This window comes from Amblyraja radiata, chromosome 26, assembly GCF_010909765.2.
Source record: "Amblyraja radiata isolate CabotCenter1 chromosome 26, sAmbRad1.1.pri, whole genome shotgun sequence".
Lineage (NCBI taxonomy): Eukaryota > Metazoa > Chordata > Chondrichthyes > Rajiformes > Rajidae > Amblyraja > Amblyraja radiata.
This window is the reverse complement of record NC_045981.1, coordinates 36078589-36090260: the sequence shown is the minus strand read 5'-3', so window position 1 is coordinate 36090260 and position 11672 is coordinate 36078589.

The window sequence follows — 11672 nt, the reverse complement described above, 5'->3', positions numbered from 1 at the left end:
CACGTCTTCCCCCAACTTCTGGTTCATTACTTTGCATCTTTTAGGAGGAGGTCAAGGAGATCGTTAAGGTCACAGTTTAAGAATTAAGGGGTCGGCCATTTATTACTGAGACGAGGAAAAACATTTTCACCCAGAGAGTTGTGAATCTGTGGAATTCTCTGCCACAGAAGCCAGTGGAGGCCAGTGCATTGGATGTTTTGAAGAGAGTTGGATATAGCTCTTAGGGTTAACAGAATCAAGGGAAATGGGGAGAAAGCAGGAACGGGGCACTGCTTCTGGATGATCAGCCACGATCATATTGAATGGCGGTGCTGGCTCGAAGGGCGGAATGGCCTACTCCTGCACCTATTGTCGATTGTCTATTGGAAGCATCTATGGAGCGAAGGAATAGGTGACGTTTCGGGTCGAGACCTGGAAGCATCTATGGAGCGAAGGAATAGGTGACGTTTCGGGTCGAGACCCTTCCGGGTCTCGACCCGAAACGTCGCCTATTCCTTCGCTCCATAGATGTTGCCTCACCCGTTGAGTTACTCCAGCGTTTTTGTCCACCTTTAAGAATAGTGAAGCAAGCAGGATAAATATGTACTGTTACATGCACCAGATTAGCTGCAGACTGAAGGGGCTCGAGGCTGTGTGAGGTGGGATGAAAGGAACTGGAGACCACTTGTGCGTGCGTGCGAATCTCCCAATACGTTGTTCAAAAGACAATCAGAGGTGCAAAGAAGGAATTAACAATGTGTTGCCAAGGAAACCGAGGCAGGAGCATGAGACCCTGTTCTTAGAATTTTTTTTTAATGAAAAGGCAGCAATCAATGGAGAGCCGCTGTCTCCAAAGGAAGGAAATTGAATTAAAGGCGAGGATTAACTGGAAATAATTGGTCTATTGAATGATGGAGTCGTGGAGTGTTCATTAGAGGAGTCACAGGGTAACACAGAGGGAGCAGCGTGACAATACAACACCTATTCCTTCGCTCCATAGATGCTTCCGAGTCTCGACCAGATGCAACACATGACAATAGGCAATAGACAATAGGTGCAGGAGTAGGCCATTTGGCCCTTCGAGCCAGAACCGCCATTCAATGTGACCATGGCTGATCAAAGACACAGTGACAGAGCACAGAATCAGAAGGAACTCTGATTCTCAGTAACTCAGCGGGACAAGTTGCATCTCTGGAGAGAAGGGATGGGGTGAGGTTTCGGGTCGAGACCCTTCTTCGGAGACCCTGCTTGCTTCACTATTCTTCAAGGTGGACAAAAATGCTGGAGAAACTCAGCGGGTGAGGCAGCATCTATGGAGCGAAGGAAATAGGTGACGTTTAGGGTCGAGACCCTTCTTCAGACTCGACTCAAAATGTCACCCATTCCTTCTCTCCAGAGATGCTCCGTTGAGTTCCTCCAGCACTTTGCGTTTTGCTCAGGATTGCAACATCTGCAGTTCCACAATGGTCCTTGTATCTCTGTGATATTTCCTGTGTTTTGCGAGCGGGTCGGTAGCTTCCTGCGTACCTACAGCTTCTGCCGTGTCTGATAATACTTTAGCATAGTGCCCTGAGACATTCGTCTACATTAGGGCATCTGTCAGTTTGAAAGAGTCATTCTCCAGTCCTGGGAAGTGTCGCCAGGTAACAACGCCCGCTATTCTCAGAGAACTGATGAGATTAATCCCGGTGACTTCCTGTTGTGTTTCTCCAGTCATTAATAAGAGAAGCAATTATTGTCAGTGAGTTGCGGATGCCGCTGATGCATCACCAGAGCTTCCCAAGGCCACAGTGGCAGCACCGTGGCGCAGCGGGTAGTGCCACTGCCTCACAGACACGGGTTCGATCCCGACTACGGGTGCTGTCTGTACGGAGTTTGCACGTTCTCCTCGTGACCTGCGCGGGTTTCCTCCGGGTGCTCCGGTTTCCTCCCACACTCCAAAGACGTGCAGGTTTGTAGATTGATTGTCAAAAAAATATTTGTAAATTGTCCCGTGTGTGGGATAGTGCTCGTGTACGTGGTGGTCGCTGGTCGGCGCAGACCCGGTGGGACCAAGGGGATTGTTTCCACACTGCGTCACTGTGACTATCCACCTCATCTCCTTCCTAAAAGAACATCCTTTAATTCCGAGGCTGTGACCTCTAGTCCTAGACTCTCCCACTAGTGGAAACATCCTCTCCATTGCAGGTTGATGGGCTGAAGAAGTCTGGTGGGCAGGGAGGGAGGGGTGGAGATGGCCACAGATGCTGTCCATCAGCCATTGTCTACCGTTTATTTGAGTATAGGATTTGAGTATAGGAGCAGGGAGGTTCTACTGCAGTTGTACAGGGCCTTGGTGAGACCACACCTGGAGTATTGTGTACAGTTTTGGTCTCCTAATAGAGGGAGTACAGAGAAGGTTTTTCACACAGAGAGTGGTGAATCTGTGGAATTCTCTGCCACAGAATGTAGTTGAGGCCAGTTCATTGGCTATATTTAAGAGGGAGTTAGATTTGGCCCTTGTGGCTAAAGGGATCAGGGGGTATGGAGAGAAAGCAGGTACAGGATACTGAGTTGGATGATCAGCCATGATCATATTGAATGGCGATGCAGGCTCGAAGGGCCGAATGGCCTACTCCTGCACCTATTTTCTATGTTTCTATGTTTGGTGGCCACAGCTCCCTGAGGAGCTTGTCTCAGTTTCCAGGGCCCCAGTCAAACAGGGATACAACACAAACAGAGAGACAGAAAATCATTTATTATTAGACACCAAGAAAACTTGAACATCTGACACACTGGATATATATATTTTTAAAAGGTTGTATATAATTAAACGTAAATCAGGCCTAATGTGATCCTTGATCGGTGTTTTTGTGTAAGCTTCAATTCAGGCTCCAAATTAGACAAAGACAGTCAGAGGTCACCTCTTGTTGCGATATAAATTCAGTTTCTAGATTCGATCAAGGAAACGACCTCGCTAAATCTGCACTCAAACAAATACGTTGCGGGAAAGCCAGGCAGTAACAACTCTTTGGGCTTTTTACTCCAGTATTGGACATTTATTCAGCAGATGACTTGATCCAAAAATCTTTTTGAAACTGCCAGCTTGCTATTTATTCGTTGCAGTTAACAGGACCCCCCATAAACCCGTGGGGCATCCCTTCTCACAGTTTGCAGTCTGTGGCTCCTGCAGGGGCGGTGCTGGCTCGAAGGGCCGAATGGCCTACTCCGGCACCTATTGTCTATTGTCTATTGTGATGCTGAGTACTATATTCTGCACTCTGTATCTCCCCCTTTGCTCCACCTGTTGTACTGGAGTTTGGCTTTGATAGCGTGAGAAACAAACTTGTTCAATGTACCTCGGTACACGTGACTACAATAGACACAAAGCTGGTGGTTTAGTTTAGTTTAGTTTAGTTTAGAGATACAGCGCGAAAACAGGCCCTTCGGCCCACCGTGTCCGCGCCGACCAGCGATTCCCCCGCACACTAACACTACCCTACACACACGAGGGACAACTATACACTTACTCCAAGCCAATTAACCTACAAACCTGCACGTCTTTGGAGTGCAGGAGGAAACCGGAGCACCCGGAGAAAACCCACGCAGTCACGGGGAGAACGTACAAACTCCATACAGACAGCGCCCGTAGTCGGGATCGAACCTGGGTCTCTGGCGCTGCAAGGGTTCTAAGGCAGCAACTTAGATACATAGGTACATAGACAATAGATGCAGGGGTAGGCCATTCGGTCCTTCGAGCCAGCACCGCCATTCAATGTGATCATGGCTGATCATCTACAATCAGTACCCCGTTCCTGCCTTCTCCCCATATCCCCTGATTCCGCTAGCCCCACAAGCTCTATCTAACTCCCTCTTGAAAGCATCCAGTGAATCGGCCTCCACCGCCCTCTGTGGCAGAGAATTCCACAGATTCACAACTCTCTGGGTGAAAGAGTGTTTCCTCGTCTCAGTTCGAAATGGCCTACCCCTTATTCATAAACTGTGGCCCCTGGTTCTGGACTCCCCCAACATGGGGAACATGTTTCCTGCCTCTAGCGTGTCCAATCGTTTAATAATGTTATATAGAGTTATATAACTGTACGCTGCGACACTGTGGCTGAGCTGAAACATCAGCCGTCCACGTTCACACCCACTCCCCACACACTAGGGGGCAATTTACAGACGACCGATTAACCTACAAACCCGCTCTCCTTGGGGATGTGGGAGGACTTGCAAACTCCACTCAGACAGCACCCGAGGTCAGGATCGAACCTGAGTCTCTGGAGCTGTGAGGCAGGGGTTCTTCCCTCCGCGCTGCAGAGTAATAGGTGTGCAGCGGCATTTAACGGTACTCTGTGTTAATTACCCTGACGGGACGAGTGCTTTATTCTCATACGTCCCGAATCGGAACAATGAAATTGTTACTGGCAGCAGCCCCTCTCTCTCTGCCACTCCCCACATTAGTCATACCTTCGTTATCAACTCTTCCACAGACCATGCTCTTAAAGATAGCGGAGTCAGTGGATATGGGGAGAAGGCGGGAACGGGGTACTGATTGGGGATGATCAGCCATGATCACATTGATAAGATTGTTAAGGGTTTGGACACGCTAGAGGCAGGAAACATGTTCCCGATGTTGGGGGAGTCCAGAACCAGGGGCCACAGTTTAAGAATAAGGAGTAAGCCATTTAGAACGGAGACGAGGAAACACTTTTTCACACAGAGAGTTGTGAGTCTGTGGAATTCTCTGCCTCACAGGGTGGTGGAGGCAGGTTCTCTGGATGCTTTCAAGAGAGAGCTAGATAGGGCTCTTAAAAATAGCGGAGTCAGGGGATATGGGGAGAAGGCAGGAACGGGGTACTGATTGGGGATGATCAGCCATGATCACATTGAATGGCCTACTCCTGCACCTATTGTCTATTGTGGGCACCACCTTTCCTTGGTCATGGGTGCCGGCTAGGATTTGGTCTGAACCCTTTCATACCGCTAGCCCCTCTCTCCCCTAACTCACCCCACCACAACCAGAGAGCAACGCTGAACCACCACCTACCTCTGTGATGACCCTTGGACTCTCTGAGGGACCAGAACTGCCACTAATTTCTTTCTCTGACGTTACTTGACATCTTGATACAAGCGACTACAAGCTGTTATCAGGATCCGACCACAAGCAGAGAGCAGTGTCTGATGAAGGGTCTCGACCTGAAACGTCACCCATTCCTTCTCTCCAGAGATGCTGCCTGTCCAGCATTATGTGACTACCTGCTCTCTACCTCATTGGTGACACTCGGACTATCTTTGATCGGAGTTTGCTGGCTTTACCTTGCACTAAGCGTTATTCCCTTATCATGTATCTGTACACTGTGGACGGATCGATTGTAATCATGTATTGTCTTTCCGCTGACTGGAAGCTTTTCACTGTACCTCGGTACATGTGACGAGAAACTACGCTGGACAGACTGGGACTGTTTTCTGTGGAACGCTGCAGGCTGAGGGGAGAGCTGAGAGGTGCGTGAAGTTATGCCAGGCCACTCCCGAGCCTGTCCAAATACAGCAGCGCCTGTCCCCACCCCCTCAGGAGGCTGAGGTCTTTTAATATCTGCCAACCCCTACTGTGCAGTGTCTACCATTCAGTGGTGGCCAGTGCTCTGTTCTTTGCTGTGGCCTGTTGGGGAGATGGCGCCCGTATAGCGGATAAAAACAGATTGGACAAACTAATCAGGAAGGCCGGCTCAGTGGTCGGGGCTGAGCAACGAACGGTCCAGCAGGTGGCAGAGGCCAGAACTCTAAATAAACTAGGTTCCATAATGACAAACCCCACTCACCCACTCCATGCCCTGAAGGTGATCAAGAGCAGCATCTTCAGCCAGAGGCTGATTGCACCAATGTGCAAAACGGAGAGATACAGGAAGTCCTGTTTACCAGCTGCTATAAGACTTTATAATGAGCATAAATAACTGCACTTTTTTAAAATTAATTGTATTTTAACTTGTATTTTAACGTATTTTAACTTGTTATGTATGAAAGCGTGGTGTTATGTTTGTCTTGAAGCTGTCGTGGCACTGTAATTTCCTGAAAAGGATTATTAAAGGAATAATCTAAATCTAATCTAATCTAATCACGTTCCCAATCTGTCTGGCTCTCTGTCTGTGTCTCTCCCTCTCTCCCTCTCTCCCTCTCTCCCTCTCTCCCTCTCTCTCTCTCTGCGCCTCTCTGTGTGTCTCTGTCTCTCTCCCTGTGTCCATCTGTCTGTCCCTCTCATTGCCTGAGTGTATTGTTGTGTGTGTGTGTGCATGTATGTGTAGGTCATTCTCTCACTGTGTGTCTGTGTGTGTCTCTGTGTGTGTCCTGTGCAGGAGTGTGTGGGTGGCAGCGTGTGTGTGTACAGGGTGGGGGATGCAGTGTGAGGTAGTGTGTAGCAGGGGCATCTCTATAACTGAGGCCACACCCCCCCCAGCACCAGGCTCGTTGGCCAGGGCCATCGTGTCACACATTCATTCCAACATCCTTTCATCGCTGGGGAAAATAATCAAAACATTCTCCATCCATAGAACTCCAAATGAAAAAGAAAGTGTTGCATTTCCCTTCCAGCGCATTGTGCTGTACTACAGGTGATGCAACGCTGCATGCAGAGTGGCACCAACACACCCTCACCCACTGTCAGAGACACAGAGAGAGACAGAGAGAGACAGACAGACAGACAGACAGACAGAGAGACAGACAGAGAGAGACAGAGAGAGAGAGAGACACACACACACAGACAGAGACAGATACACACACACAGACAGAGAGAGAGACAGATACACACAGACAGAGAGAGAGACAGAGAGACAGATACACACACACAGACAGAGAGAGAGACAGAGAGAGAGAGAGAGAGACAGACAGACAGAGAGAGACAGACAGAGAGAGACAGAGAGAGAGTGAGTGACAGCCCTGCGTTCCCCACTGTGGGGGACTCGGTCAGTGTGCTGGGATAGGCCATGCCCAGCCCAGCCCAGCCCAGCCCAGCCCAGCCCAGCCCAGCCCAGCCCAGCCCAGCCCAGCCCAGCCCAGCCCAGCCCAGCCCAGCCCAGCCCAGCCCAGCCACTGACTGACGCGGACAGTCCTTGCCCTCACTGTCCCGGGCCAGACCCCGACCACACTGTACTGGATCAGACTCTATGGGAAGGAACTGCAGGTGCTGGTTTACACCGAAGATAGACACAAAATGCTGGAGTAACTCAGAGTTACATATCAGGGTGGGAGCAAACAGGAGCACCCGGAGAAAACCCACGTGGTCACGGGGAGAACGTACAAGCTCCAACCTCCGGCTGTGGTCAGGATGGATCCCGGGTCTCTGGCGCTGTGAGGCAGCAGCTCTACCCGCTGCTCCACCTTGCCGTTCGAAGGTAAAGAGAAATGCATGAGGCAGCGGATGAGAATGTTTATTGCCGGGGATATCGAGTCATCTGTTTTAGGGATAAACATCTCCAGAGATAAGGAGTTTCCTGATAAATGATCAGTGACAGTCTTAAACGGTTTGTGGCCAGCGCTGAATGTTATTCGTTAAATGATGGCTATTGCTGTTAGAATCTTCCTCACAAAACCCAGAGGGGTTGCAAGAGGCAATTTTATAAAAGGTCGAGAAATGTGAACTGCTTTTGGAAATGTGAAACAGTTTGTGGTTGCAGAGGATGTTGCCAGGACTGGAGGGGCCTGAGCTGCAGGGAGAGGTTGGGGGCAGGGCTGGTGCAGGAGGATGAGGGGTGACCATGGAGGTGTACAAAATCATGAGAGGAATGGAGGCAGGTTCTCTGGATGCGTTCAAGAGAGAGCTAGATAGGGCTCTTAAAAATAGCAGAGTCAGGGGATATGGGGAGAAGGCAGGAACGGGGTACTGATTGGGGATGATCAGCCATGATCACATTGAATGGCGGTGCTGGCTCGAAGGGCCGACTGGCCTGCTCCTGCACCTATTGTCTATTGTCTATTGTCTATTGAATAGATCGGGTAGATGCCCTGAGTAGGTGAATCGAGGACCAGAGGACATAGGTTTAAGCCAGGGGTGGGCAACCTTGTTCTGCATAGGGGCCAGGACACATGTCTATGAGCAGATAGCGGGCCACATCTATCACATGTACACGTGGATCCCGCCCCGGATGGCAGGCATCAAATCACGTGTTCACAGAAGGTAAAGGTAGACAAAAATGCTGAGGAAACTCAGCGGGTGAGGCAGCCTCATGCAATCCTTGCCTGTCTCACCCGCTGAGTTTCTCCAGCATTTTTGTCTACCTTTGATTTTTCCAGCATCTGCCGTTCTTTCTTCAACGTGTTCACGGAAGGTGCGCGGCCGTGCCGGTGGCTTTGCGCAGGATGCGGTACGGCCAGCGCTCGGTCGCTGCTCGGGGAAGCGCTCGGCGGGCCGGATGATTCCGGGTTACGGGCCGCATTCGGCCTGGGGGCCGTAGGTTGCTGACCCCTGGTTTAAGGTGAGGGGGGGGGGGGGGGGGGGGGGGGGGGGGGGGGGGGGGGAAAGATTTAATAAGAACCCAAGGGGTAACTTTTTCACACAAAGGGTGGTGGGTGTATGGAGCAAGCTGCCAGAGGAGGTAGTTGAGGCTGGGACTATCCCAACGTTTAATAAATACTTAGACAGGTACATGGATAGGACAGGTTTGGAGGGATATGGACCAAGCACAGGCAGGTGGGTGATAAGGTCATCAGTGATAGGAGTGGAATTAGGCCATTTGGCCCATCAAGTCTACCCTGCCATTCAATCATGGCTGATCTATCTCTCCCTCCAAACCCCATCCTCCTGCCTTCTCCCCATAACCCCTGACACCCGCACTAATCAAGAATCTATCTATCTCTGCCTTAAAAATATCCACTGGCTTGGCCTCCACAGCCGTCTGTGGCAAAGAATTCCACAGATTCACCACCCTCTGGCTAAAGAAATTTCTTCTCATCTCCTTCCTCAAAGAATGTGCTTTAATTCGGAGGCTGTGACCTCTACTCCTAGACTCTCCCATTACCACCTGGGCTCTTTGTGAAGGAAGATTTGTTTATCAGAAGCAGATGGAGGCAAGGACAATACATGGCAGGTCTTTTTTGGAAAAAGTGGCACGATAATATTTGCCTCGAATCCAAGATTGACAATGATGGTTGATTTTATTCCAGGTGATATCGTTCAGTGTGGTTGATTCCACTCTTCTTCTTCTTATCGAGTCCACACCCAAGATTAGAAGTTGTTCAGCCAGAGCTGAACACACTTCTCGGCATCTGCACAATGGTGTCTGTCTTGCGCTTCTTGTGCTTCCTGTGCGTGGTGGTGGAAAGATTGGTTGAAACAGGGCCTCGACGTGAACGCTCTTTCCTTGGCCCCGTTGAATCCACTTCACCACGAGGTTCCTGGTTGAGGTGAAAGATACTGCAGATCACGCCGGATGTTAAAGGTTTGGTGCGTACAGTACGACCAGACCTGTACATCGGGCTGTCCATAACAGCGACTGCAGAGGCCCCGACCACAGGTGAACAAGGAGAACCTTGTTGCCTTCCGCCACAGTGAAGAATGCTGTGGTGGATGTTTGTGTTAAATCTTATTGTGTATTGTGCGTTCTTTTTAAGTGTATCGCTGCTGGCAAATTCATTTCACTGCACCTTCGGGTGTATGTAACGAATAAAATTGACTTTGACTTTGACGAAGAACAATGTCTTGGCATGACAGATAACCAAGATGTTTCTAGAAAGCGAAGGTGAAGATGGAAGAATCTCTGAAGAAGTTGAATGCGTATTACTTTTGTTTTTGGTTATATGTTAAGCTTTAATAGCTCCTTTTCTAATGTTTATTAGTAATTGCTCCGTTATACATGCAGAACAATTAGGGGCCAGTATGTTGGAGCCATTTAGCTTAAGTCAGTATATTATAGCCATGTCTAACATTTTAAATATTTAATCTTTACCTTCTGTATTTTGTAGGTAGGATTTGATACGTAGAAGGGGTGCATCTATTTCTAGAGGAGACTTGCGCAGACTCATAGATTAGGAGTCGGTTGGGTCTCGGAAGGATGGTGAGAATACAGCTTCTCACGACATGATCACGACACACACTAGTTAATTTGACGACATACTTTTATAAGAAGAAACTTTCATGACACAAACGGAACTGCAATGAAGCACGGAAGGTGACGGATTATTTCTTTGCTCTGTACTACTTCAATAAAAGACCAATTAATCAAGAAGCAACAACTGGAGAATTTGTTTTTTACTCTCTTAAGTGTGTCGAGAACGCATAAAATATACCTCCTAACCATCCCTGAGGAGTAATGGCTATCGAAGTTGGACTTTGAGAACATCGTAAATACGGCCATTAGGCTCTCCACATCCACTCTATCCAGGCCTTTCACTATTCTGTACGTTTCAATCAGGTCCCCGCTCATTCTTCTAAAGTCCAGCGAGTACAGGCCCAGTGCCGACAAAGGCTCATCACACGCTAACCCGCTCATCCCCGGGACTGGTGTAGCTAGGACATGTTGGTCGGTGTGGGCAAGTTGACCCGTATGACCCTCTGGCTTAACCTATCTGATCCAATCCCAGACCTTTACCCAGTGTGGGACTGCATCTCAGAAAGCCAAATGTCGGGATTAGTTTACAGCACGGTAAAGAGGCCCTTCGGCCCACCGAGTCCGCGCCGACTAGCCCCATGTTATCCCACTTTCTCTGCACTCTAGGGGGCAATTTACTGAGGGTCAATTAACCCACAAACCCGCACCCAGAGAAAACCCACGGGGTCACAGGGAGAACGTGCAAACTCCACACATACAGCACCCACGGTCAGGATGGAACCCGGGTCTCTGGCGCTGTGAGGCCCAGAACAAAAATGTATCTATTGCCATTTAAATGTCTTTTTAAAGAGAAGCTGTCCTATTATTACAAATTATTAACAGCCTCCATAAAATGTCAAATGATTACTATATAACTAGATGAGAACCACAGATAGAAAGGTTATCTTAAATTAGTACTTTTCCCTTAATTGGTGTGCTTCAAGTTGAAAGACGATCAGAATCGGCAGATTATGTTAAATTATGGAAAGTGATGGAAAGATGACTGCAATACTGCACATTGCTATTAGTTTGTTTCCACAGTCGCCGAAAATATCGCGTAAGTGGGACAGGCCCTTTACTGTACTTCATCAGAAGGCTTCAGAAGTTCGGCACGTTCCCTACAACTCTCACCAACTTCTACAGATGCGCCACAGCTCGGTTTGGGAACAGCTCCATCCAAGACGGCAAGACATTGCAGCGATTGTGGACGCAGCCCAGACCATCGCACAAACCAACCTCCCTTCCATCAACTCTATCTACACCTCACGCTGCCTCGGCAAGGCCAGCAGCATCATCAAGGACCAGTCTCACCCCCGGCCACTCCCTCTTCTCCCCTCTCCCATCGGGCAAGAGGTACAGAAATGTGAAAACGCACACCTCCAGATTCAGGGACAGTTTCTTCCCGGCTGTTATCAGGCAACTGAACCATCCTACCACAACCAGAGAGCGGTCCTGAACTACTATCTACCTCATTGGTGACCCTCGGACTATCTTTGATTGGACTTTGCTGGCTTTACCTTGCACTAAACGTTATTCCCTTATCATGTATCTGTACACTGTAAACGGCTCGATTACAATCATGTATTGTCTTTCTGCTGACTGGTTAGCACGCAACAAAAGCTTTTCACTGTACCT